Genomic DNA, 26,772 nt, shown 5'->3' with positions numbered 1-26,772 from the left:
ACCACACACCAACAAACTAATACACCACACACCAACAAACTAATAACACACACCAACAAACTAATAAACCATACACCAACAAACTAATAACACACACCAACCAACTAATAACACACACCATCAAACAAATAACACACACCAACAAACTAATAATACACACCAAGCAACTAATAACACACACCATCAAACTAATAACACACACCAACAAACTAATAACACACACACCAACAAACTAATAACACACACACCAACAAACTAATACACCACACACCAACAAACTAATAAACCACACACCAACAAACTAATAACATACACCAACCAACTAATAACACACACCAACAAACAAATAACACATACACCAACAAACTAATAACACACACCAACAAACTAATAATACACACCAAGAAACTGATAACACACACCAACAAACAAATATCACTCACACCATCAAACTAATAACACAGACAAACAAACTAATAACACACACCAACAAACTAATAACACACACACCAACAAACTAATAACACACACCAACAGACTAATAACACACACCATCAAACTAATAACACAGACAAACAAACTAATAACACACACCAACAAACTAATAACACACACACCAACCAACTAATAACACACACCATCAAACTAATAACACACACCAACAAACTAATAACACACACCAACAAACAAATAACACACACCAACAAACTAATAACACACACCAACCAACTAATAACACACACCATCAAACTAATAACACACACACCAACAAACTAATACCACACACACCAACCAACTAATAACACACACCAACAGACTAATAACACACACCAGCCAACTAATAACACACACCATCAAACTAATAACACACACACCAACCAACTAATAACACACACCAACCAACGTTACAAACAGCACTATAACACACACCATCAAACTAATAACACACACCAACAAACTAATAACACACACCAACAAACTATTAACACATACCAACAAACTAATAACACACACACACCAACAAACTAATAACACACACCAAAAAACAAATAACACACACATCAGCAAACTAATAACACACATCAACAAACTAATAACACATACCAACAAACTAATAACACACACCAACAAACTAATAACACACACCAACAAACTAATAACACATACCAACAAACTAACAACACACACCAACAAACTAATAAACCACACACCAACAAACTAATACACCACACACCAACAAACTAATAACACACACCAACAAACTAATAACACACACCAACCAACTAATAACACACACCATCAAACAAATAACACACACCAACAAACTAATGACACACACCAAGCAACTAATAACACACAACAACCAACTATAACAAACACCAACAGACTAATAACACACACCAACCAAATAATAACACACACCATCAAACTAATAACACACACACCAACAAACTAATACCACACACACCAACCAACTAATAACACACACCAACCAACTAATAACACACACCAACAGACTAATAACACACACCAGCCAACTAATAACACACACCATCAAAATAATAACACACACACCAACAAACTAATAACACACACCAACAAACTAATAAACCACACACCATCAAACTAATAACACACACCAACAAACTAATAACACACACCAACAAACAAATAACACACACCAACAAACAAATAACACACACCAACCAACTAATAACACACACAACAAACAAATAACACATACACAACAAACTAATAACAAACACAACAAACTAATAACATCCACAACTAACTAATAACACACACCAACAGACTAATAACACACACACCAACAAACTAATAAACCACAAACCAACAAACTAATAACACACACCAACCAACTAATAACACACACCATCAAAATAATAATAACACACACCAACCAACTAATAACACACACCAACCAACTAATAACACACACCATCAAACTAATAACACAACCAACAAACTAATAACACCAACCAACAAACAAATAACACACACCAACAAACTAATAACACACACCAACAAACAAATAACACTGACCAACAAACCAATAACACACACCAACAAACTAATAACACACACCAACAAACTAATAAACCACACACCAACAAACTAATACACCACACACCAACAAACTAATAACACACACACCAACAAACTAATAACACACACCAACAAACTAATAAACCATACACCAACAAACTAATAACACACACCAACCAACTAATAACACACACAATCAAACAAATAACACACACCAACAAACTAATAACACACAACAAGCAACTAATAACACACACCATCAAACTAATAACACACACCAACAAACTAATAACACACACACCAACAAACTAATAACACACACACCAACAAACTAATACACCACACACCAACAAACTAATAAACCACACACCAACAAACTAATAACATACACCAACCAACTAATAACACACACCAACAAACAAATAACACATACAAAGAAACTGATAACACACACCAACAAACAAATAACACTCACACCATCAAACTAATAACACAGACAAACAAACTAATAACACACACCAACAAACTAATAACACACACCAACAAACTAATAACACACACCAACAAACTAATAACACATACCAACAAACTAATAACACACACCAACAAACTAATAAACCACACACCAACAAACTAATACACCACACACCAACAAACTAATAACACACACCAACAAACTAATAACACACACCAACCAACTAATAACACACACCATCAAACAAATAACACACACCAACAAACTAATGACACACACCAAGCAACTAATAACACACAACAACCAACTATAACAAACACCAACAGACTAATAACACACACCAACCAAATAATAACACACACCATCAAACTAATAACACACACACCAACAAACTAATACCACACACACCAACAAACTAATAACACACACCAACCAACTAATAACACAACAGACTAATAACACACACCAGCCAACTAATAACACACACCAACAAACTAATAACACACACCAACAAACTAATAACACACACCAACAAACTAATAAACCACACACCAACAAACTAATAACACACACCAACCAACTAATAACACACACCATCAAACTAATAACACACACCAACAAACTAATAACACACACCAACAAACAAATAACACACACCAACAAACTAATAACACACACACCAACAAACAAATAACACAAACCAACAAACTAATAACACCAACAAACTAATAACACACACCAACAAACTAATAACACCACAACTAACTAATAACACACACCAACAGACTAATAACACACACCATCAAACTAATAACACACACCAACAAACTAATAACAAACCAACAAACAAATAACACACACCAACAAACTAATAACACACACCAACAAACAAATAAACTAATAACACACACCAACAAACTAATAACACACACCAACAAACTAATAAACACACACCAACAAACTAATAACACACACCAACAAACTAATAACACACACCAACAAACTAATAACACACACCAACAAACTAATAAACAACAAACTAATAACACACACCAACCAACTAATAACACACACCATCAAACAAATAACACACACCAACAAACTAATAACACACAACAAGCAACTAATAACAACACCATCAAACTAATAACACACACCAACAAACTAATAACACCACACACCAACAAACTAATAACCACACACCAACAAACTAATAACCACACACCAACAAACTAATAACACACACCAACAAACTAATAAACCATACACCAACAAACTAATAACACACACCAACAAACTAATAACACACACCATCAAACAAATAACACACACCAACAAACTAATAATACACACCAAGCAACTAATAACACACACCAACAAACTAATAACACACACCAACAAACTAATAACACACACACCAACAAACTAATAACACACACACCAACAAACTAATACACCACACACAAACAAACTAATAAACCACACACCAACAAACTAATAACATACACCAACAAACTAATAACACACACCAACAAACAAATAACACATAAACAAACTAATAACACACACCAACAAACTAATAACACACCAAAAACTGATAACACACACCAACAAACTAATAACACACCATCAAACTAATAACACAGACAAACAAACTAATAACACACACCAACAAACTAATAACACACACACCAACAAACTAATAACACACACCATCAAACTAATAACACACACACCAACAAACTAATAAACCACACACCAACAAACCAATAACACACACACCAACAAACTAATAACACCCACAACCAACTAATAACACACACCAACCAACTAATAACACACACCATCAAACTAATAACACACACCAACAAACTAATAACACACACCAACAAACAAATAACACACACCAACAAACTAATAACACACACCAACCAACTAATAACACACACCAACAAACTAATAACACACACCAACAAACCAATAACACACACCAACAAACTAATAACACACACCAACAAACTAATAAACCACACACCAACTAACTAATACACCACACAACAACAAACTAATAAACCATACACCAACAAACTAATAACACACACCAACCAACTAATAACACACACCATCAAACAAATAACACACACCAACAAACTAATAACACACACCAAGCAACTAATAACACACACCATCAAACTAATAACACACACCAACAAACTAATAACACACACCAACAAACTAATAACACACACACACCAACAAACTAATAATACACACCAAGAAACTAATACACCACACACCAACAAACAAATAACACACACACCAACAAACTAATAACACACACCAACCAACTAACATACACCAACCAACTAATAACACACACCATCAAACTAATAACACACACCAACAAATGAATAACACACACCAACAAACTAATAACACACACCAACAAACTAATAACACACACACCAACAAACTAATAACACACACCAACAAACTATATCTCACACTGACCGACCGGCCGACACAAACATGGCTGTATCACCACCTGGTATCACCATACTGCTCTGCCCACAACCGTAAGGTTCTCCAGACGGTAGTGAGGTCTGCACAACGCGTCACCGGGGGCAAACTTCCTGCCCTCCAGGACACCTACACCACCCGATGTCACAGGAAGGCCATAAAGATCATCAAGGACAACAACCACCCGAGTCACTGCCTGTTCACCCCACTATCATCCAGAAGGCGAGGTCAGTACAGGTGCATCAAAGCAGGGACCGAGAGACTAAAAACAGCTTCTATCTCAAGGCCATCAGACTGTTAAACAGCCACCACGAACATAGACTGGCTGCTGCCAACATACTGACTCAACTCCAGCTCACTTTAATAATGGAAATTGATGTAAAAATGTATCACTAGCCATTTTAAACAATGCCACTTAATATAATGTTTACATACCCTACATTACTCATCTCATATGTATATACTGTACTCTATATCATCTACTGCATCTTGTCATCTTTATGTAATACATGTATCACTAGCCACTTTAAACTATGCCACTTTTATGTTTCCATTTCCTACATTACTCATCTCATATGTATATACTATACTCGATACCATCTACTGCATCTTGCCTATGCCGTTCTGTACCATCACTCATTAATATATCTTTATGTTCATATTCTTTATCCCTTGACACGTGTGTGTATAAGGTAGTAGTTGTGGAATTATTAGGTTAGATTACTCTTTGGTTATTACTGCATTGTCGGAACTAGAAGCACACGCATTTCGCTACACACGCATTAACATCTGCTAACCATGTGTATGTGACAAATAAAATTTGATTTGATTTGATACACACACACACACACACACAATGGTCATGGCCAGCATAGTAGCACAGAGTCCCTCAAGCCTCATGGTGATCCATCTGAAAGGGGAGGTGGTAAACACAATTCTCTCTGTCCTTTCAAGGAGCCGATCTGCCCTTGTAAGAAACAGAGGTACTTTAAAGTGACATTAAGCAGTTAAAACAATAAATGTAAGGACCAATGCTGGAGTAGAGAAGCAGGTAAGGAGAGTTGAACATTTAATGATACAGACAAGGAACAAGACAGGAACAGCGTCAGCACACAGGTAACCAAACGACATACGAATGTTAAAGTGGAAGCGGGGAACAGAGCTGGGGGACAGACACATATAGGGAAGGAAATAACACAGGTGATTGAGTCCAGGTGAGTCCAAATGATCGCTGATGCATGTGACGTGGGAACAGGTGTGCGTAATGCTGGGAAGCCTGGCGCCCTCGAGCGCCAGGGGAGGGAGAGCGGGAACAGGAGTGACAATAACAAAGCGTCCTCCCCACCCCTGTTTCTGTAAAAAGATGGATATTTGGACTTCTGACAGGGTACGACAGTTGAACTAAGCTCATGAGGCATTTATTTCTAAGTTATATTCTTCAAGAATCAAATGGGTACATTTAATTTATTCAGAAGTCCAAAAATGGATGAGACAACTGCAGATTGCCCCTTTAAATGAGCAGCTGAGAAAAGAAATGGGAATTAGCTGGTATTGATCAGAGAGAGGCCCTTTTCCTCCTTGGTTTGCTATAGCATGGACACAGACAGCTAACCGATGAGTCATACAACAAGCGTATCATTATCCGACTCTACTGATTGCCTATTACAGATATGATGAAGAGCTGGTGTATAGAGATGAATTAGGCCCTCATCACAGAAAATGCTGAGGAGAGAATCGGTTATGAATGTGTGTATGTGTTTATGTGTATGTGTGTGAGTGCGGGTAATTGAATGTGTGCCAGTATGTGTGGGTATGTGTGTGTGTGTAATTTATCAATGATAAGTGTGTGTGTAATTGTGAATACGTTCCAATGTGTGTATGCTCAAGCTCATGAGAGTATGTGTGGAGCGTGACATAGCGCTGTGACTTTGGTAACAGTAAACACACAACTGAGAGCTCATTAGTGACTCCTCTTTCCCTCACCACCCTGGACTAATGACGGGCTTCTCATTAATGGCTCCTCTCCCCATCACTACCCTGGTCTAGTGACGGGCTTCTCATTAGTGGCTCCTCTCCTCTAACCCTCAACACCCAGGTCTCGTGACAGGCTTCTCATTAGTGGTTCCTCTCCTCTCCCTCTCACTATCCTGGTCTAGTGACGGGCTTCTCATTAGTGGCTCCTTTCCTCTCCCCATCACTACCCTGGTCTAGTGACGGGCTTCTCATTAGTGGCTCCTCTCCTCTCCCCTCCCCCTCACGACCCTGGTCTAGTGACGGGACTTTAGCAGACACATACACTACATGAACAAAAGTATGTGAGCACCTGCTCGTCAAATATCTTATTCCAAAATCATGGGCCTTAATATGGAGTTGGTCCACACTATGTTTCTACAACATCCTCCACTCTTCTGGGAAGGCTTTCCACTAGATGTTGGAACATTGTTTCGGGGACTTGCTTCTATTTAGCCACAAGAGCGTTAGTGAGGTCAGGCACTGATGTTGGGAGATTAGGCCTGGCTTGCAGTCAGCGTTCCAATTCATCCTAAAGGTGTTCGGTGGGATTGCAGTCAGGGCTCTGTGCAGGCTAGTCATGTTCTTCCACACCGTTCTCAACAAACCATTTCTGTATGAACCTTGCTTTGTGCATGGGGTATTGTCGTGCTGAAACAGGAAAGGGCCTTCCCCAAACTGTTGCCACAAATTTGGAAACACAGAATCGTATGCTGTAGCGTTAAGATTTCCAATCACTGGAACAGAGGGGCCTAGCCCAAACCATGAAAAACAGCTCCAGACTATTATTCCTCCTCCACAAACTTTACAGTTGGCAATATGCATTGGGGCAGGTAGAGTTCTCCTGGAATCCGCCAAACCCAGATTTGTCCGCCAAACTGCCAGATGAAGCGTGATTCATCACTCCAGAGTCCAATGGCAGCGAGCTTTACATCACTCAAGCCGACGCTTGGCATTGCGCATAGTAATATTAGGCTTGTGTGCAGCTGCTCGGCCATGGAAACCCATTAGATAAAGCTCCCGACTAACAGTTATTGTGCTGACATTGCTTCCAGAGGCAGTTTGGAACTCGGATGTAAGTGTTACAACTGAGGTCAGATGATTTTTACATGCTACACTCTTCAGTACTTGGCTGTCCCATTCCGTGAGCTTTTGTGGCCTACCACCTCACGGCTGAGCCGTTGTTGCTCCTAGACATTTCCACTTCACAATAACAGCACTTACAGTTGACCGGGGCAGGTCTTGCAGGGGAGAAATTTGATGAACTGACCTGTTGGAAAGGTGGCATCCCTATGAAGGTGCCACGTTGAAAGTCACTGAGATCTCCAAAGGGGGGGGGGGGTCCAGGGCCTTCTCCAAAAGAGCTTAGCACATACTCTGTGGGCCTGCCAGAATGGCAGCATGTGTGATACAGTAAGAGCAGTCATCACTGACTCTATGTCCAAGATAGGGGTTAAGGGGTCGGTATACAGGGCAAAATGATCTCCTATTTACATAGGAAATGGGAGAGGTTTGTACAGTCGTGGCATAAAAGTTTTGATAATGACACAAATATAAATTTTCACAAAGTCTGCTGCCTCAGTTTGTATGATGACAATTTGCATATATTCCAGAATGTTATGAAGAGTGATCAGATGAATTGCAATTAATTGCAAAGTCCCTCTTTGCCATGCAAATGAACTGAATCCCAAAAACACATTTCCACTGCATTTCAGCCCTGCCATAAAAGTTACCAGCTAACATCATGTCAGTGATTCACTCGTTAACACAGGTGCGAGTGTTGATGAGGACAAGGCTGGAGATCACTCTGTCATGCTGATTGAGTTTGAATAACATAATGGAAGCTTCAAAAGGAGGGTGGTGCTAGGAATCATTGTTCTTCCTCTGTCAACCATGGTTACCTGCAAGGAAACACGTGCTGTCATCATTGCTTGGCACAAAAAGGGCTTCATTGGCAAGGATATTGCTGCCAGTAAGATTGCACCTAAATCAACCATTTATCAGATCATCAAAACGTCAAGGAGAGCGGTTCAATTGTTGTGAAGAAGGCTTCAGGGCACCCAAGAATGTCCAGCAAGTGTCAGGACTGTCTCCTAAAGTTGATTAAGCTGTTGGATCGGGGCACCAACAGTACAGAGCTAGATCAGGAATGGCAGCAGGCAGGTGTGAGTGCATCTGCACGGACAGTGAGGCGGCTTTGGAGGATGGCCTGGCTCATGTCAATTGTGTGAAGAAGGCTGGGCATCCAGCAAGTGTCAGGACTGTCTCCTAAAGTTGATTAAGCTGTGGGATCGGGGCACCAACAGTACAGAGCTAGATCAGGAATGGCAGCAGGCAGGTGTGAGTGCATCTGCACGGACAGTGAGGCGTAGACTTTTGGAGGATGGCCTGGTCTCATGAAGGGCAGCAAAGAAGCCACTTCTCTCCAGGAAAAACATCAGGGACAGACTGATATTCTGCCAAAGGTACAGGGATTGGACTGCTGAGGACTGGGGTAAAGTCATCTTCTCTGATGAATCCCCTTTCCGATTGTTTGGGGCATCCGGAAAAAAGTTTGTCCAGAGAAGACAAGGTGAGTGTTACCATCAGTCTTGTGTCATACCAACAGTAAAGCATCCTGAAACCATTCATGTGTGGGGTTGCTTCTCAGCCAAGGGAGTGGGCTCACTCACAATTTTGCCGAAAAACACATCCATGAATAAAGAATGGTACCAACACATCCTCCGAGAGCAACTTCTCCCAACCATCCAGGAATAGTTTGGTGACGAACAATGCCTTTTCCAGCATGATGGAGCACCTTGCCATAAGTCAAAAGTGATAACTAAGTGGCTCGGGGAATAAAACATCAATATTTTGGGTCCATGGACAGGAAACTCCCCAGACCTTAATCCCATTGAGAACTTGTGGTCAATCCTCAAGAGGCGGGTGGACAAACAAAACCCCACAAATTCTGACAAATTCCAAGTATTGATTATGCAAAAATGGGCTGCCATCAGTCAGAATGTGGCCCAGAAGTTAATTGACAGCATGCCAGGGCGGAATGTAGAGGTCTTGAAAAAGAAGGGTCAACACTGCAAATATTGACTCTTTGCATCAACTTCATGTAATTGTCAGTAAAAGCCTTTGACACTCATGAAATTCTTGTAATTATACTTCAGTATTCCATAGTAACATCTGACAAAAATATCTAAAGACATTGAAGCAGCAAACTTTGTAGAAATGAATATTTGTGTCATTCTCAAAACTTTTGGCCACGACTGTATACATATTTATACAGATGGATGTTGAAAACAGACAAAGAGTGTGCCTATCCACAGAAATATAAATAATGGAGAAATATTCCAAGGAGGACCATCCATCTCTTTCTCAGTGTAGGGTGACGTTGCCCCTAGACGTTGATCTGGGGTTAGTTTTCCCCCACTATTGTCTAAGGTTAAGATTGGGGGAGACGAAGCTGATCCTGTGATCTGTAGCTCTCTATAGAGGGGCCTCCTGTGTCACATGAGAGACTTTATTCTGAGGTGTGAGATCACAAAATGAAGGAAGACTTATTTATTTGATGTTTCTCTTTCAAAGAAAGATGTCCAACATAGAGTATGTCAAACCTTGAGTTAAAATGATCAAACCGATGTATACACATTATGTCCTGTATTTTATATATATCAAGGCATTATACTGTACATTTTTTTAAATAATAATTTATCCATTATTTTACCAGGTAAGTTGACTGAGAACCCGTTCTCAATTACAGCAACAACCTGGGGAATAGTTCCAGGGGAGAGGAGGGGGATGAAAGAGCCAATTGTAAACTGGAGATTATTAGGTGACTGTGCTGGTTTGAGGGTCAGTTTGGGAATTCAGCCAGGACAACAGGGTTAACACCCCTACTCTTACAATAAGTGCCATGGGATCTTTAATGACCTCAGAGAGTCAGGGAACCTGTTAAACGTCCCATCCAAAAGACAGCACCCTACACATGGCTAGACTAGAGGAAAGCATGCCTCCTGCTGGACTTCCAATCACCACTTCCAACAGCTTCTGGTCTCCCATCCAGAGACTGACCAGGACCAACCCTGCTTAGCTTCAGAAGCAAACCAGCAGTGGTATGCAGGGTGGTATGCTGCTGGCAAATGATGATGATATGCAAATTAAATGAAAAATGTAGAAACTAAGTCTTCATAGTTTAAAAAAGACAAAGAGAACTAAGACAGTGTCTTGCAGTGATATGCAGTTGGAAAATGATTTGTTCTTTTTCAATGGCTCTTTTAAGTGAGTCATGATGCATTTATTGCATTTAAAACATAATCCAAAAGGGCATTTCATCCAAACATACATTCAATGCCCAATGTACAATTCATAAATGAAAAGGGGGAAAACACTAGGCAGCAGAGAAAATAAAGTAACACTGTTGTGTATTTAAAAATAACTAACTTTTACACACATATATTTTCCTTTTGGGAGGGTACACTACACATTAGTGTTAATCGTCATATGGTTCATTTACCTCAAATAGCCTGCTCAAAGTTCCCACAGCCACTGTAGGTTGTGGGGGAACAAACAATTGCGGGGGAACAAACAGTTGACTGGAAGTGGCAGAAGGCAGATGCAGGAGCAGGATAACTATAGTATGTGACACCCTGTTAGCCATGTTAGTTATTGTAGCTCTTCCATTTAAAGCTGGTATACACAGTACACAGATTCACTCTTCCTGCAAGAACAATGAACAATTGTATATTAATGGGTGGCAGGCTCAGCAGGGGAGACCACAAGCCCTTACCTGAGGATGTTTGTTTTTTAAATTAAAATAATCTGTTAATTTCCATAAAAGGAAAATGAACAGAAATTGTTGAAAGATCCTTACACAAGTATTTAATTAGTGTCATCAAATAATCATAAAATGTCCAGATATTAAAATACATAAATTATTGTTTTTCAATGAAAAAAGTTCAGAAATTTTTTAATATAAAAAACGTCAAATACAATGTGTTTTTAAATTGACAAAATAGATAATAACAGAGAAAAAAGAATAGAAAAGAAGTCCCCTCCTGACATATTATAGCAAACCCAGTCTCTACTCAGATGGCATGGGTAGATAGACGGTGGAGGTGGTTGGGGATCTTCAGTTACATAAAAATGTAATTTCCTCCCAAATAAATTAGGTGAGATGTCAAATAAACCCTCCTCTATGATAGTGATAGGGTAACGCCCTGCAAGTTGCACTCTTGGTAGGTTGAAGTTCAACTGATGTTTGGTTCTGGGGGTTGTTCTAGTTGTTATTGGAAATCCTACTGGTGCAGATGAACGTAGGCTTTACTCTCGAACAAGGGTTGGTTCAAGGTCGTGAATGGAGTATCAAGTGATGAGCATAGGAGTTACTCTAGGTCAATGGACCAAGTTTGTGAATGGTGTATCGTGTATTAGGTGGTTAGTCTAGCAGTCGATCACCTCATTCAGCTCCAACAGGAGGTTGTTAAATCCCTTGCCGGGGTCCAGCCCACAGTTGAACTCATGATAGTAGCCTAAGAACTTGTTCATTAGCTTGTCAAATTCATCCATGGCGGAGGAGGAGCTGGCGGAAGGGGCTTCCATGGTAGAATGAGACATCACCACAGGGCTAGAGAGAGGACTCCTGGGAACCACCAAGGCTCATCTGGGCCCTGACCCTGGAGAGGGAGAGGACACCTAGAGAGAAAAAAATGTTATCAACAAGAGTTATTATAACAGTGGTTTTACCATAGAGATCCTATACAGTTTACAAATGGTATAATTATATGGGTATTACTAATGCATCTCCATAATATCAGAAATCCCTTCACAAATTCCTATGGAATCCCTACACTGAGAGAGCGAGCAAGCATTGAGACCTACCTCTTTCTGCTTGCAGGGCGGCTCCTGCAGTAGTTCCTACTGCACTGCAGAGGCGATGTTGAGGGATGTGCTGTTGACTGCTGTGACCGCAAAAGTGTCTGCTGCTTGCATCGTCCTCTTCTGGCCCTTCTGGATGGGCTTTATCTGGGCAGCCTGCTTCATCACAGAAGGCCTCATGTTCAGCTTGGGCCTTACTGAAACACAACAGCACACATGAGGTCAGATTAATAATTTGGAGATCTTCAATGACATGCTTACTAACAAGCTCTCCTCAACAGTGCAGTACAAATATGAATATCAAGTCATCAAAAGTCAGATATATTTTTTTTATATTAACTTCCCTGCATATATCCTGGGTGCCAGTCTGTTTCTGCTCTGTCAGGTAAAACAGTCTGGGTTTTCGTTAACATAACATTGAGCCATAACCATGACAACATGCGAAACCTCAATTTAGAATTAGCTTTTTAAAAACAAACATGTTGATGTTTGCTAGGCAAAATCCCTAGTATTTTGATGTTTAAAATCAAATCTAAAAAGTTGTGGTTGAAACTCCAGTATGCATTTAGTTGGATAAATTTGACTTTGTGGCTGCATCAGTTCAAACAAAAAATGGTTGCTGAGCAACCAGACAACTATGTAATATTTCCTTTCTTTATATTTAACAAGGTTAGTATCATTAATAAAAATATATTTTTTTATTTTTTACAACCCTGGACCAGACAGAAGCATACAGTACCAGTCAAAAGTTTGGACACACCTACACATTCAAATCAAACTTTATTTGTCACATGTGTAGACCTTACAAGTGTAGACCTTACCTTGAAATGATTTCTTAAAAAAGCTTACTTACATTAAAGGCTTTTGCTTTATTTTTTACTATTTTCTAAATTGTAGAATAATAGTGAGTAAAACAGAACTATGAAATAACACATGGAATAACGTAGTAACCCAAAAAAGTGTTAAACATATCAAAATAGATAGCCACCCTTTGCCTTGATGACAGCTTTGCACACTCTTGGCATTCTCTCAACTAGCTTCACCTGGAATGCTTTTCCAACAGTCTTGAAGGAGTTCCCACATATGCTGAGCATTTTTGGGCTGCTTTTCCTTCACTCTGCCATCCAACTCATCCCAAACCAACTCAATTGGGTTGAGGTCAGGTGATTGTGGAGACCAGGTCATCGGATGCAGCACTCCAACACTCTCCTTCTTGGTCAAATCAAATAGCATTTCCACAGCTGGGAGGTGTGTTAGGTCACCAGATGCACCAGATGGGATGGCGTATCGCTGCAGAATGCTGTGGTAGCCATGCTGGTTAAGTGTGCCTTGAATACTAAATAAATCACTGACAGTGTCACCAGCAAAGCACCCCCACATCATCACACCTCCTCCTCCATGCTTCACGCTGGGGACCAAACATACGGATATCATCTGTTCACCTCACAAAGACACTGCGGTTGGAACCAAAAATCTCAAATTAGCACTCATCAGCCAAAGAACAGATGTCCCCCGGTCTAATGTCCAATGCTCATGTTTCTTGGCCGAAGCAAGTCTCTTTGTCACAACTTCCGCTGAAGTCGGCTCCTCTCCTTGTTAGGGCAGCGTTCGGCGGTCGACGTCACCGGTCATCAAGCCATCGCCGCTCCATTTTTCATTGTTCCATTTGTTTTGTCTTGTTACCCGCTCACCTGGTTTACATCCCCTAATCACACTGCATATATATATATATATACATATTGCTCTGTTCCTTTCTGTGGAAAGTTTTTTTTTTGTGTTTATTGTATCACGCCAGTCTGTTTTTTTTCACCCTGGACATTGCCTGTACAATATTTGGGGAAATTGTGGTGAAACTTATGGTTGTAATCTTGACGGCATTTTGTGCTTGTCACTCTTGCTGGTTGGCTTGAGTTGTAGCTGTTTGCTCCTGTCTGTTATTGCTCTTGGTAAATAAAGTCGCCTGATAACCTATCTCTGCACTCCTGCACTTGACTCAAATGACCAGCAGCGAAAACCCTGACACTCTTTTTATTATTGGTGTCCTTTAGTAGTGGTTTTATTGCAGCAATTCGACCATGAAGGCCTAATTCACACAGTCTGCTCTGAACAGTTGATGTTGAGATGTGTCTGTTACTTGAACTCTGTGTAGCATTTATTTGGGCTGCAATCTGAGATGCAGTTATCTCTACTGAACTTATCCTCTGCAGCATAAGTAACTCTGGGTCTTCCTTTCCTGTGGCGGTCCTCATGAGAGCCAGTTTCATCATTGCGCATTTTGTAATTTGCGACTGCACTTTATTAAGTAACTTTCAAAGTTCTTTAAATTTTTCACATTGACTGACATTCATGTCTTCAAGTAATGACGGACTGTCGTTTCTAATATGGACTTGGTCTTTTACCAAATAGAGCTATCTTCTGTATACCACCCCTACCTTGTCACAACACAACTGATTGGCTCAAATGCATTAAGAAGGAAAGAAATTCTACAAATTAATGTTTAACAAGGCACACCTGTTATTTGAAATGCATTCCAGGTGACTACCTCAAGAAGCTGGTTGAGGGAATGCCAAGTGTGGGCAAAGCTGTCATCAAGGCAAAGGGTGGCTACTTTGAAGAATCTCAAATATTCCATATGTGTTATTTCATAGTTTTGATTTCTTCACTATTATTCTAAAATGTAGAAAATAGTACAAATAAAGAAAATCCCTTAAATGAGTAGGTGTCCAAACTTTTCACTTCCAAGTCATGTGATATTGACTGATTTCCTTATTTATATAAACTAACTCATAAACATCTTAGAAATTGTTGCACGTTGCTTTTATATTTTTTGTTCAGTGTAATAACATAATAATAAAATGTGTGTGAAAGTATGAATTGATGTAAAAAAGAAACAAATCACAGCCAACCACCATTCATTTACTTATTTTCAGCTTCTTGTTCTCTGATTAATCTGATTAATCTTCGTCATCACCTTAACTTTTAACTTCTTGAAAATGTATAGTGCAAATTGCATCATGTCTGAAGTTAGTACGACAAATTGAGCTGTATCAACGCATGGTTTTCCAATCTAATTTATAATGGAAAAGATCCTAGCATCATCAACGGGAAATTAGCGATGTTATAATGAGGGGGGGAGGGACAACATTGTTAAGCAGTGGGGGGAGCGATTGCGATGTTGGTCTTTCTCTCTCTTGTCCCTAGCAGTTTGCCCAACATCTGCACGTCTGATATGAGGTCGATGATGGATTATAGTCAGTGCACATGTAACCATCCACAACTAATGTGTATATAAGCTCATGTGTTAACAGCTGCAGCTGGACTGTTTGTGTGTGTGTGTGTGTGTGTGTGTGTGTGTGTGTGTGTGTGTGTGTGTGTGTGTGTGTGTGTGTGTGTGTGTGTGTGTGTGTGTGTGTGTGTGTGTGTGTGTGTGTGTGTGTGTGTGTGTGTGTGTGTGTGTGAGCTCAATCGTGTGGGAATTGTCACACATTTCAGTCTTGAGCACATGGCAGATTCTGACTGAAATTCCTCTGTGTTAAACTAGACGCTATGTTTTTAAAATGTCATCAAGGCAAAGGGTGGCTACTTTGATGAATCTCAAATATAAAATACATTTAGATTTGTTTAACACTTATTTGGTTACTACATGATTCCACCTGTGTTATTTCATAGTTTTGATGTCTTCACTGTTATTCTACAATGTAGAAAATAGTAAAAATAAGGAAAACCCTTGAATGAGTAGCTGTGTCCAAACTTTTGACTGGTACTGTGTATGTATATATATATATAGTATCATTCAAAGGTTTGGACACACCTACTCATTCACAGGTCTTTCTTTATTTGTACAATTTCTACACGAAAATAAATAAAATGACTTAAGTAATACTTCCAAAAATGTATTACCTAAAGGGATACTTTGGCTGATCTCATGGATGAACTTTTGGATAGCATTTTTATGTCTCTGTGTCTAGTATGGAGACAGTTAGAGGTAGTTTAGAGCAATGACTGGCCACTAATGCTAGTTAGAAATTGCGCTAGTTATCAACTTTTTCAAACAGCATGCAGAGACATAAAACTGGCATCCACAAGTTCATCTGACTTTGGGGAAGTAGATAAACGGCCTCATTGCCAAAATCCCAAAGTATCCCTTTAACACACCTATATTTCACTATAGGCTAATTAAATGAACTTTTCCACCCTAAGTAATATTTCTGTATTCTATGTTTTGTTCTAACATTGTAAAAAAAAGGCCAGCACTCGATGTAGATTTGCAATAGAAGCGATTTTGTAAATCAATACCAAATGGCCCTTTTTTAATTTATGTGATCTATATATTAGGTTCCATCAACCTTTTTACTTCTTCAGGCTAGACAAAAGGACTTAGAGTTGAGCACATTCTCCGTTACATGAACTGTAGCCTACCGTATGTAGGCCTATATTCTATTCATGTTTAGTTGTAATCCCAGAGGTGCAAAAAACATCGAAATGTGGAACAAAGTAAAAACAAATAACAACATCATTCAAAGTAGCCTAAGCTACAAGTATAATTTAAGTCATTAATATGAAAATGAGCTTGTTGAAAACAAAGGTGATAATGTTCAATCAACAAAGCAAACATGAAAAGAGTAGAGGCAGAAGACCGGCGGGGGGCCCACTGGACTTCACCCCTGCGTAGGAGCTCACTCTCAAGCAGTACCAGGATCGGCCAATAATGGAGGGCATCCCAGCGTTATCATTAGGCAGGACTACAATTTCCCTCCTGGACCCTCCCAAGCCCGAACACAGTTCGGAGGTCATTGTTGATATAGGTTACTATAATGCAATATAGCCTGCTTTATCTTCAGTACTCTCATTTTAATAAAAGCCTTCCTTCTTCTCTCTAAGTATTCACTGATCTGACAATGATGAATTGGTGAAACAAAAGGGTGGATTCCTTGTCTGCACATATCCAAACGTATATGAATACATTTTTCTTACTGGGGAAAGGAGGTACTGATATTCTAAGGGTGTCTGTTTTGTATTGATACTTAAGGTCTGCTGATACGGATCAGGTGGGTCCTTCACTCTCCGAATTTCCCTTGAAGAAGCTGGCACTCCACTCTGAAATGCATCTCTCTGGGGAACCAACATCAAAGTTATAACTCAGAGGTGAAACTAATGACGTCATTTTAAATTTATAACCTGTGGTAAAATGCGTAAGGAGCAGTACTCTCGTGAATAAAGGCTGCTGTTTGACTTTAAGACTGGGCTCTGTCCATTTTTATAGTAGTAAGGGTCATACATATCCTTATGAATTGACAGAGTGTTTGATTTTAATTGGGTATTAAAACAGAGGAATTTAATTCCTGCAACACCCACCTGGAAGGCAAAAGAGCAACTTGTCATCGAGAATGTGCACAAACAACACATTTTCTCAGGATCTCTACCGGAACAGAAATTTAGATATTTCAGAGATTTGTTGCTGTGATATTCTGGTTGTGATTTCAAACCACAAGGTAAGGACCCAAATAATAGTGAAATGTTTGATGTTATGATTCAAGTGGCAATCACCTTACCACTTTTTATTTGGTAAGCAGAGAGGATGGGGCTGGAGAAATTCATAGACAGATCTTTGGATGCAAGGAGTGACCATCCATGAGAAAATATATATAGTTTTAACTATGGCCGGGATTCAATTCATAGTTGAATAGGTGATAGGAGATGGTTCATGGAAAACGTTGCTCGTAAGCTCAATTGTGAACAAATTAAGCAAAGGCTAAATGAATAAAAAATAAATACAAATACACATAGCACATGCTTGGGTACCAACTTGACATCGCTGATCTCCTTGCCTCAATGATAGAACATTGGTCACCAGGATAGGCTATTTATATCTAGCCTCATAATAATTGCATAACGGTGCAAGTCAACACATTCCATTCATTATAGTCATACATTAGTTCATTATAGTCATACTGAGTGACACAATGATTCGCTATCTATCGCACAGGGCCTATTGCATTTATTCACATACTATTGAAGTCAGATTGATGAATGTATTTTATTATTATTTAACATATCTTCTACACAACTATGCCATTATATTTCTCTTACTATCTGGTTTATTATTTATAAACAATGCTATTGTAAATAAAGACTGTATACTGTAGCTTAGGCCAGGATTCAATCGAAATCTGAGCTATAGCATAGCATGTTAAACTTGACTTTAACTAGTTGGATATAGGGGGCGCTCTTTTAATTTTTGGATGAAAAACATTCCCGTTTTAAACAAGATAGTTTGTCACGAAAAGATGCTCGACTATGCATATAATTGACAGCTTTGGAAAGAAAACACTCTGACTTTCCAAAACTGCAAAGATATTGTCTGTGAGTGCCACAGAACTGATGTTACAGTCAAAACCCAGATAAAAATCCAATCAGGAAGTGCCGCATTTTTTTAAACCGCCTCATGCCAATGACTCCTTATATGGCTGTGAAGGAGCTAGGAGTCAGCTTACGTTTTCCACGTTTTCCCCAAGGTGTCTACAGCATTGTGACATCTTTTTAGGCATTTCCATTGGAGAATGGCTGTAAGAGACCATATAGGGCGAGTGGTCACATGGTGTCTCCCGGAGAAAACCTTGCGTAAAATACTGAGGTAGCCATTTTTCCAATCGTTTCTTGTGAGAAACCAACTGCCTCAACGGATATATTATCGAATACAAATGTTAAAAAGACCTTGAGGATGGATCCTAAACAACGTTTGCCGTGTTTCTGTTGATATTATGGAGTTAATTTTGAAAAAGTTTGGCGTTGTAATGGTAGCATTTTCCGGTCGATTTCTCAGCCAAACATGATGAACAAACGGGAGCTATTTCGCTTACAAAAATAATATTTTTGGAAAAAAGGAACATTTGCTATCTAACTGGGAGTCTCCTGAGTGAAAGCATCCGAAGTTCTTCAAAGGTAAATTATTTAATTTGGTTGCTTTTCTTATTTTTGTGAAAATGTTGCCTGCTGCCAGCAGAGCTAGCATAGCATTATGCCATGATAAACTTACACAAATGCTTGTCTAGCGTTGGCTGTAACGCATATTTTGAAAATCTGAGATGACAGTGTTGTTAACAAAAGGCTAAGCTTGTGTTTGAATATATTTATTTCATTTCATTTGCGATTTTCATGAATAGGAAAAGTTGCGTTATGGTAATGTGCTTGAGGCTATGATTAAGCTCCCGGATACGGGATTGCTTGTCGCTGGAGGTTAAATTAATCAATCTTGTTAGGGCTAGGGTCCTTTAATCTCAATTTCCGCCAGACTGACGTGCCCAAAGTAAACTGCCTACAGCTCATGCCCTGTAACCAGGATATGCATGTTATTGGTACCATTGGAAAGTAAACACTTTGAAGAAATTGTAGAAATGTTAAAATAATGTAGGAGACTATAACACAATAGATATGGTAGGAGACATTCCAAAGAAAAACCAACCAGACATTTTTTATAATAATAATTAATTCTAGCTCCCAGGATGCAATTCCAATGGACTCCACAGGGTATCATCAGTCTATGTTCAAGGTTTCAGGCTTGTAACTTCCAAAACGAGTAAGAAATATGAGTTCTGGGCCTCCCGGGTGGCGCAGTGGTCTAAAGCACTGTATCGCAGTGCTAGCTGTGTCAACAGAGACTCTGTAATCGAGCCCAGGCTCTGTTGCAGCTGGCCGCGTCCGTGAGGTCCATGGGGCGACGCACAATTGGCCTAGTGTCGTCTGGGTTAGAGAGGGTTTGGCCGGCAGGGATATCCTTGTCTCATCGTGCACTAGCGACTCCTGTGGAGGGCCGGGCGCAGTGCACGCTGACCAGGTTGTTTGGTTACAGTGTGTCCTCCGACATATTGGTGCGGCTGGCTTCCGGGTTGGATGCGCACTGTGTTAAGAAGCAGTTGCATACCATGAAATTGGGGAGAAAAAGGGGGTAAAAATACTTTAAAAAAAGAAATAAGAGTTCTAGTACATGGACACACTCTTGGAAACTCGTGTTTGGGCGCGCCATGAAGACAAGATGCACCTGCTAATATCGGTTTCCTATTGAACATACTTCTCTCAGCATAAAATATTATAGTTTGATTACATTTTAGGGTATCTGAGGAGTCAATAGAAATGTATTTTGACTTGTTTTAACAAAGTTTAGCAGTAGATTTTTGGATTCTTTCTCTGAAGTTGGATGAGTGGATTACTCAAATCGATGGTGTCAACTTAACAGACATTTTGGGATATAAAGAAGGATTTAATCTAACAAAACGACACTACATGTTATAGCTGGGACCCTTTGGATGACAAATCAGAGGAGGATTTTCAAAAAGTAAGTGAATATTTAATCGCTATTTGTGAATTTATGAAACCTGTGCCGGCGAAAAAATATTTTGATGTCGGCCGCTGTCCTCAAACAATCGCATGGCATGCTTTCACTGTAATGGCTACTGTAAATCGAACAGTGCAGTTAGATTAAAAAGAATGTAATCTTTCAACTGATATAAGACACTTGTATGTATCTACATGTTTAATATCCATAATATTTATGATTATTTACATCAATTGCACGCCCTCCAGTTTCACCTTGAAGTTGTCCCGCTAGCCTAGCCCTAAGAAGTTTTTTAACTAGGCAAGTCAGTTAAGAACAAATTCTTATTTACAATGACGGCCTACCCCGGCCAAACCCTCCCCAAACCCGGACGACAATGGGCCAATTGTGCGCTGCCCTATGAGACTTCCGATCATGACCGGTTGTGATACAGCCCGGGATCTAACCAGGGTCTGTAGTGACACATCTAGCACTACGATGCAGTGCCTTAGACCGCTGCGCCACTCGGGAGCGTACTGTAATTAACAACTATCAATAGACCTACTAAATTATAGGCATATATATAGTCAATCAATGAATTACTCTGTAAAACGAGGAATGAGTTTACTCAATTCAACTAATAGAATTTATCAGTCACGAAAGAATTGACACTCAAAGAATTACAGTGTGCATGAAATACATGCTTCATTACAGAATAACACAGAGTAAATACACTAAGATTTAAAGTGGTTACATGTGTCTTCAGTTAAAAATAATTTCCAAGAGAAAAAACATGTGTGTCTAATACACACAGGATCTTGGTAGTTCTCAAAGTACGAGTGATTTCACTTCCATTTGAACCAAATTCAAGTGGAACAGCACCCCCAACCTGAATTAACATATCTTCACTTTGCTAGTAAAAACAAAAGACAGCAACAACCAACGCAGATTTTAACCTAATCATCTCAATTGTAAGGTTATGACCAGACAACATGAATATGCCTGATAACCCAACATACACCTTCAATCCAGTAAAAAAAAACATCAACCAGAAAACATACAATGCAATAAGACATGAAAATGTGAAGCTCTTTATAAGCTATTGAAACAAACCAAACAGAACAATTAATTCGCACAGTAACATTAATTTTGTAATTTCAAGTTATCAGTCATCACACCTCTCCTGGCATCAGTGCCCCAGGACTCCTGTGGGAACATCTTTCTCAAAATTCACACAGATAAGGTATGTTTGATCCTTGCGATAGCACACAAATGCAGCCATTCAAACAATGTCATAAATCGTGAATGAGTCATCATGCTGTGCTCTAAAGCTGGGCCAACTGCTAGTTGCGAGTATTACATTCTCTCATTCTATCGCTACAATGGTGCATCTAGTGGTGACCGTTTCTTAAAAGTATTTTTTGGTAGTTGAAGGACTATGTTGAACAGGGATCATGAACTAGATTCAGCCACGGGCCAATTCTTTCTTGAGCGGAGGGTCGCGGGTCCGAACATAATAAAATACATTTTTTGAGAACAGATTTCCAAAATGTAAATCATTTGTATCTGATTTCCTGGTGTTTTTAGTCTTTTATGCCCAACAATAAAAATTCAAAGATATTTTGCTCAGAAAACATGGAGGGCCAAATAAAACCACAATCACACTGCACACTGCCCTATCCCATCTGAACAAGAGGATTACCTAAGTAAGAATGTTGTTAATCGACTACAGCTCAGCATTTAACACCATAGTACCCACCAAACTCGTCATTAAGCTTGAGACCCTGGGTCTAGACCCCAGTCTGTGCAACTGGGTCCTGGACTTCTTGACGGGCCGCCCCCAGGTGGTGAGGGTAGGTAACAACATCTCCACCCCGCTGATCCTCAACACTGGGGCCCCACAAGGGTGCATTCTCAGCCCTCTCCTGTACTCCCCCTTCACCCATGACTGCATGGCCATGGACGCCTCCAACTCAATCAACAGGCTTGCAGAAGACACTACAGTGGTAGGCTTGATTAACAACAATGACGAGACGGCCTACAGGGGGGGTGAGGGCCCTCGGAGTGTGGTGTCAGGAAAATAACCTCACACTCAATGTCAACAAAACAAAGGAGATGATTGTGGACTTCAGGAACCAGCAGAGGGAGCAGCCCTCTATCCACATCGACGGGAGAGTAGTGGAGAAGGTGGGAAGTTTTAAGTTCCTCGGCGTACACATCATGGACAAACTGAAATGGTTCACCCACACAGACAGCATGGTGAAGAAGGCTCAGCAGTACCTCTTCAACCTCAGGAGGCTGAAGAAATGTGTCTTGTCACCACAAACACTCATAATCTTCTACAGATGCACAATCATCTACTGCATCTTGCCATCTTTATGTAATACATGTATCACTAGCCACTTTAAACTATGCCACTTTATGTTTACATACCCTACATTACTCATCTCATATGTATATACTGCACTCGATACCATCTACTGCATCTTGCCTATGCCGTTCTGTACCATCACTCATTCATATATCTTTATGTACATATTCTTTATCCCTTTAAACTTGTGTGTATAAGGTAGTAGTTGTGGAATTGTTAGGTTAGATTACTCGTTGGTTATTACTGCACTGTCGGAACTAGAAGCACAAGCCTTTCGCTACACTCGCATTAACATCTGCTAACCATGTGTATGTGACAAATAAAATTTGATTTGATTTAAATAAGAAAATTACGCTTTGGTAGTGTCCTCATATTTCTCCATAAAGTAGGATTTCCTTCCAGGGTACATCTGCTGAGCTAGAGTGTTTATTTGTTGTTTGTCTCTAGGGTTTTTGAACAAAGCAATGTTATTTGGCGTTCAAACTAATGGTACGGCTATTTTTACCTTGGTTAAACACATTTTTTTACCAAGTAAAACACAGACAGGTTTTGATGATGACTATATTGTGTAAAAGCTTGGGCAATTTCAGGATGTTCGCTTCCGGCAAATAGCATATGTCCAAAACCAGCAGATTGTTGGTAGTTGCAACCTGGGATCAAAACCTTCTACAGCAGCCATTATATCTCTTGATACTCCCCATCCCGGATCCGGGATCGTGAATAAAGCCTCAGGCTCATTAGCATAACGCAACGTTATCAAATTTCTGAAAATCGCAAATAAAATGAAAATAATGCGCCTGCTCTCAAGCTTAGCCTTTTCTTAAAAACACTGTCATCTCAGATTTTCAAAATATGCTTTTGAACCATAGCAAATCAATCATTTGTGTAAGAGTATTGCAAGCTAGCTTAGCATTTTGCGTAGCATTTAGCACGCAACATTTTCACAAAAACCAGATAACCAAATAAATAAAATCATTTACCTTTGAAGAGCTTCGGATGTTTTCAATGAGGAGACTCTCAGTTACATAGCAAATGTTCAGTTTTTCCTGAAAGAATCATTGTGTAGGAGAAATCGCTCCGTTTTGTACATCACATTTGGCTACCGAAACGAACCGAAAATTCAGTCACCAAAACGTCAAACTTTTTCCGAATTAACTCCATAATATCGACCAAAACATGGCAAACGTTGTTTAGAATCAATCTTCAAGATGTTTTTTCACACATCTCTTCATTGATATGCAGTTCGTGGAAGCCTGCTTTCCCCTCAGAATCGCATGGAAAAATACCAGCAGCTGAAAAAGACGCACCAATTTCGACGGAGGACACCGGGCGGACACCTGGAAAATGTAGTCTCTTATGGTCAATCTTCCAATGATATGCCTACAAATACGTCACAGTGCTGCAGACACCTTGGGGAAACGACAGAAAGGGCAGGCTCATTCCTCTCGCATTCACAGCCATATAAGGAGACAATGGAAAACGGAGCCTCAAAAATCCTGCTGATTTCCTGGTTGCCGTTTCATCTTGGTTTTGCCTGTAGCTCCCGTTCTAGGGCACCCACAGACAATATCTTTGCAGTTCTGGAAAATTCAGAGTGTTTTCTTTCCAAAGCTATCAATTATATGCATAGTCGAGCATCTTTTTGTGACAAAATATCTTGTTTAAAACGGGAACGTTTTTCATCCAAAAATGAAATTGCGCCCCCAGAGTTTCAAGAGGTTAAGACACACGGGGCCTTGTAAAATAAGTCAGTAACCAAAGGGCAAGGTGGTCTATGACAAGAGATTGCTTTTAGTAAGTGGAGCATTCCTTAGATGGAAACCCTTTGTATCCCTAACAATCTTTTTGTAGGAAATTCAAAATTTCCAATTCACGATTCCGGTCGTTTATGAACCCCTCAAGCGTGTGATTGATTCCAAGTTTACACGCGGGGCATTTTCATAGTTTTGAGTCACGCTTTTGGTACAGTTGTGTATTCTATCACCCGCCCTGCTGATCGGGCTCTATCTGAACTACATTATGCTTTCATTATTTTGTAGAAAACCTTTATTGAACTTAAATTATTATTGAATACGTGTAAAACTAAGTATATGTTGTTTTCTAGAGTGTACAAAAATTATTCTAATGATTGAAGTTGTATCAGCATAGACATTAAACTGACTTTTAAAAAACATATGAGTTAGTTAATTAAGATGCCAAATATAAAAAGGGGCTTCTTCTATAGAAATAGGTCAGGCCTCTTGCTTAAGCCGATGTATAACACTTGTATTTTTTATGAATGTTTATTATGACTATTTCTGTATTTTGAATTTGGTGCTCTGCAATTTCACCGGATGTTGTCGAGGTGGGTCGCTAGCGGAATGCCTGCGACAGAAAGGTTCAAGTGAATGGAAGTTGGAAGTGATGTTGTCTCAATTGGGAGCTTAAGAATGGCAAGGAAATGCCATGAAAGTGGATGTCTGAAAGTGGATGTCTGTAATGTAGGGCCCAAAGAACCTGCAACCCAACTACACAACTACTGACCACTGTAGATAGAGGACATTTTTTTTGTTACTTTTAACCAGCTCAGGAGTCTCCTCTACAGTGAGATTCCTCCACCATCCTGGAATGTTTACTACAGTGATCTGCCATCCTGCTACTTCGCCCTGTCTCTTCACACACAGCTGGTTCAGTCAGGTCAAACTCCTCTCTGCCCAGGATGGTGTTTCCTACTGAACTCTTCCCAGATTCTCTGCACCCCAGCAGCACAATCCTCATCTCGGAGAGTTGGAGGAAGTCCTCTGAGAGAGGGAGGGAGAGAGATGCTTTATCCACATCTAATTGTTCCATTTTGATTACAGATTTAATGCTGCCTTTACGACTTTCAGTTAATCAAAGTCAGAGTAATGCCCCATGCACCTGAGACGACTCACTTGACCTTCCCTGGCTAAATATAAATAAACAGAGACTCTGCAGTTCTTCATGTTACAGTAGGAAACACATGACAAAGTGTTGCTTTAAAGAGAGCCTTTAAAAATGAATGCAATACTATGTTGATGTTTCTCTGAACACGGTCAACAGTATGCACAAACTTTGACAGCACCAAAGTGCTTACCAGAAAAAGTGATTACCAGAATCTGAGGTTACATTCCTGTTGGCCATTTCTGTGTCTGC

This window comes from Oncorhynchus masou, chromosome 6, assembly GCF_036934945.1.
Source record: "Oncorhynchus masou masou isolate Uvic2021 chromosome 6, UVic_Omas_1.1, whole genome shotgun sequence".
Lineage (NCBI taxonomy): Eukaryota > Metazoa > Chordata > Actinopteri > Salmoniformes > Salmonidae > Oncorhynchus > Oncorhynchus masou.
Note: the sequence above shows the minus strand (reverse complement) of the source record.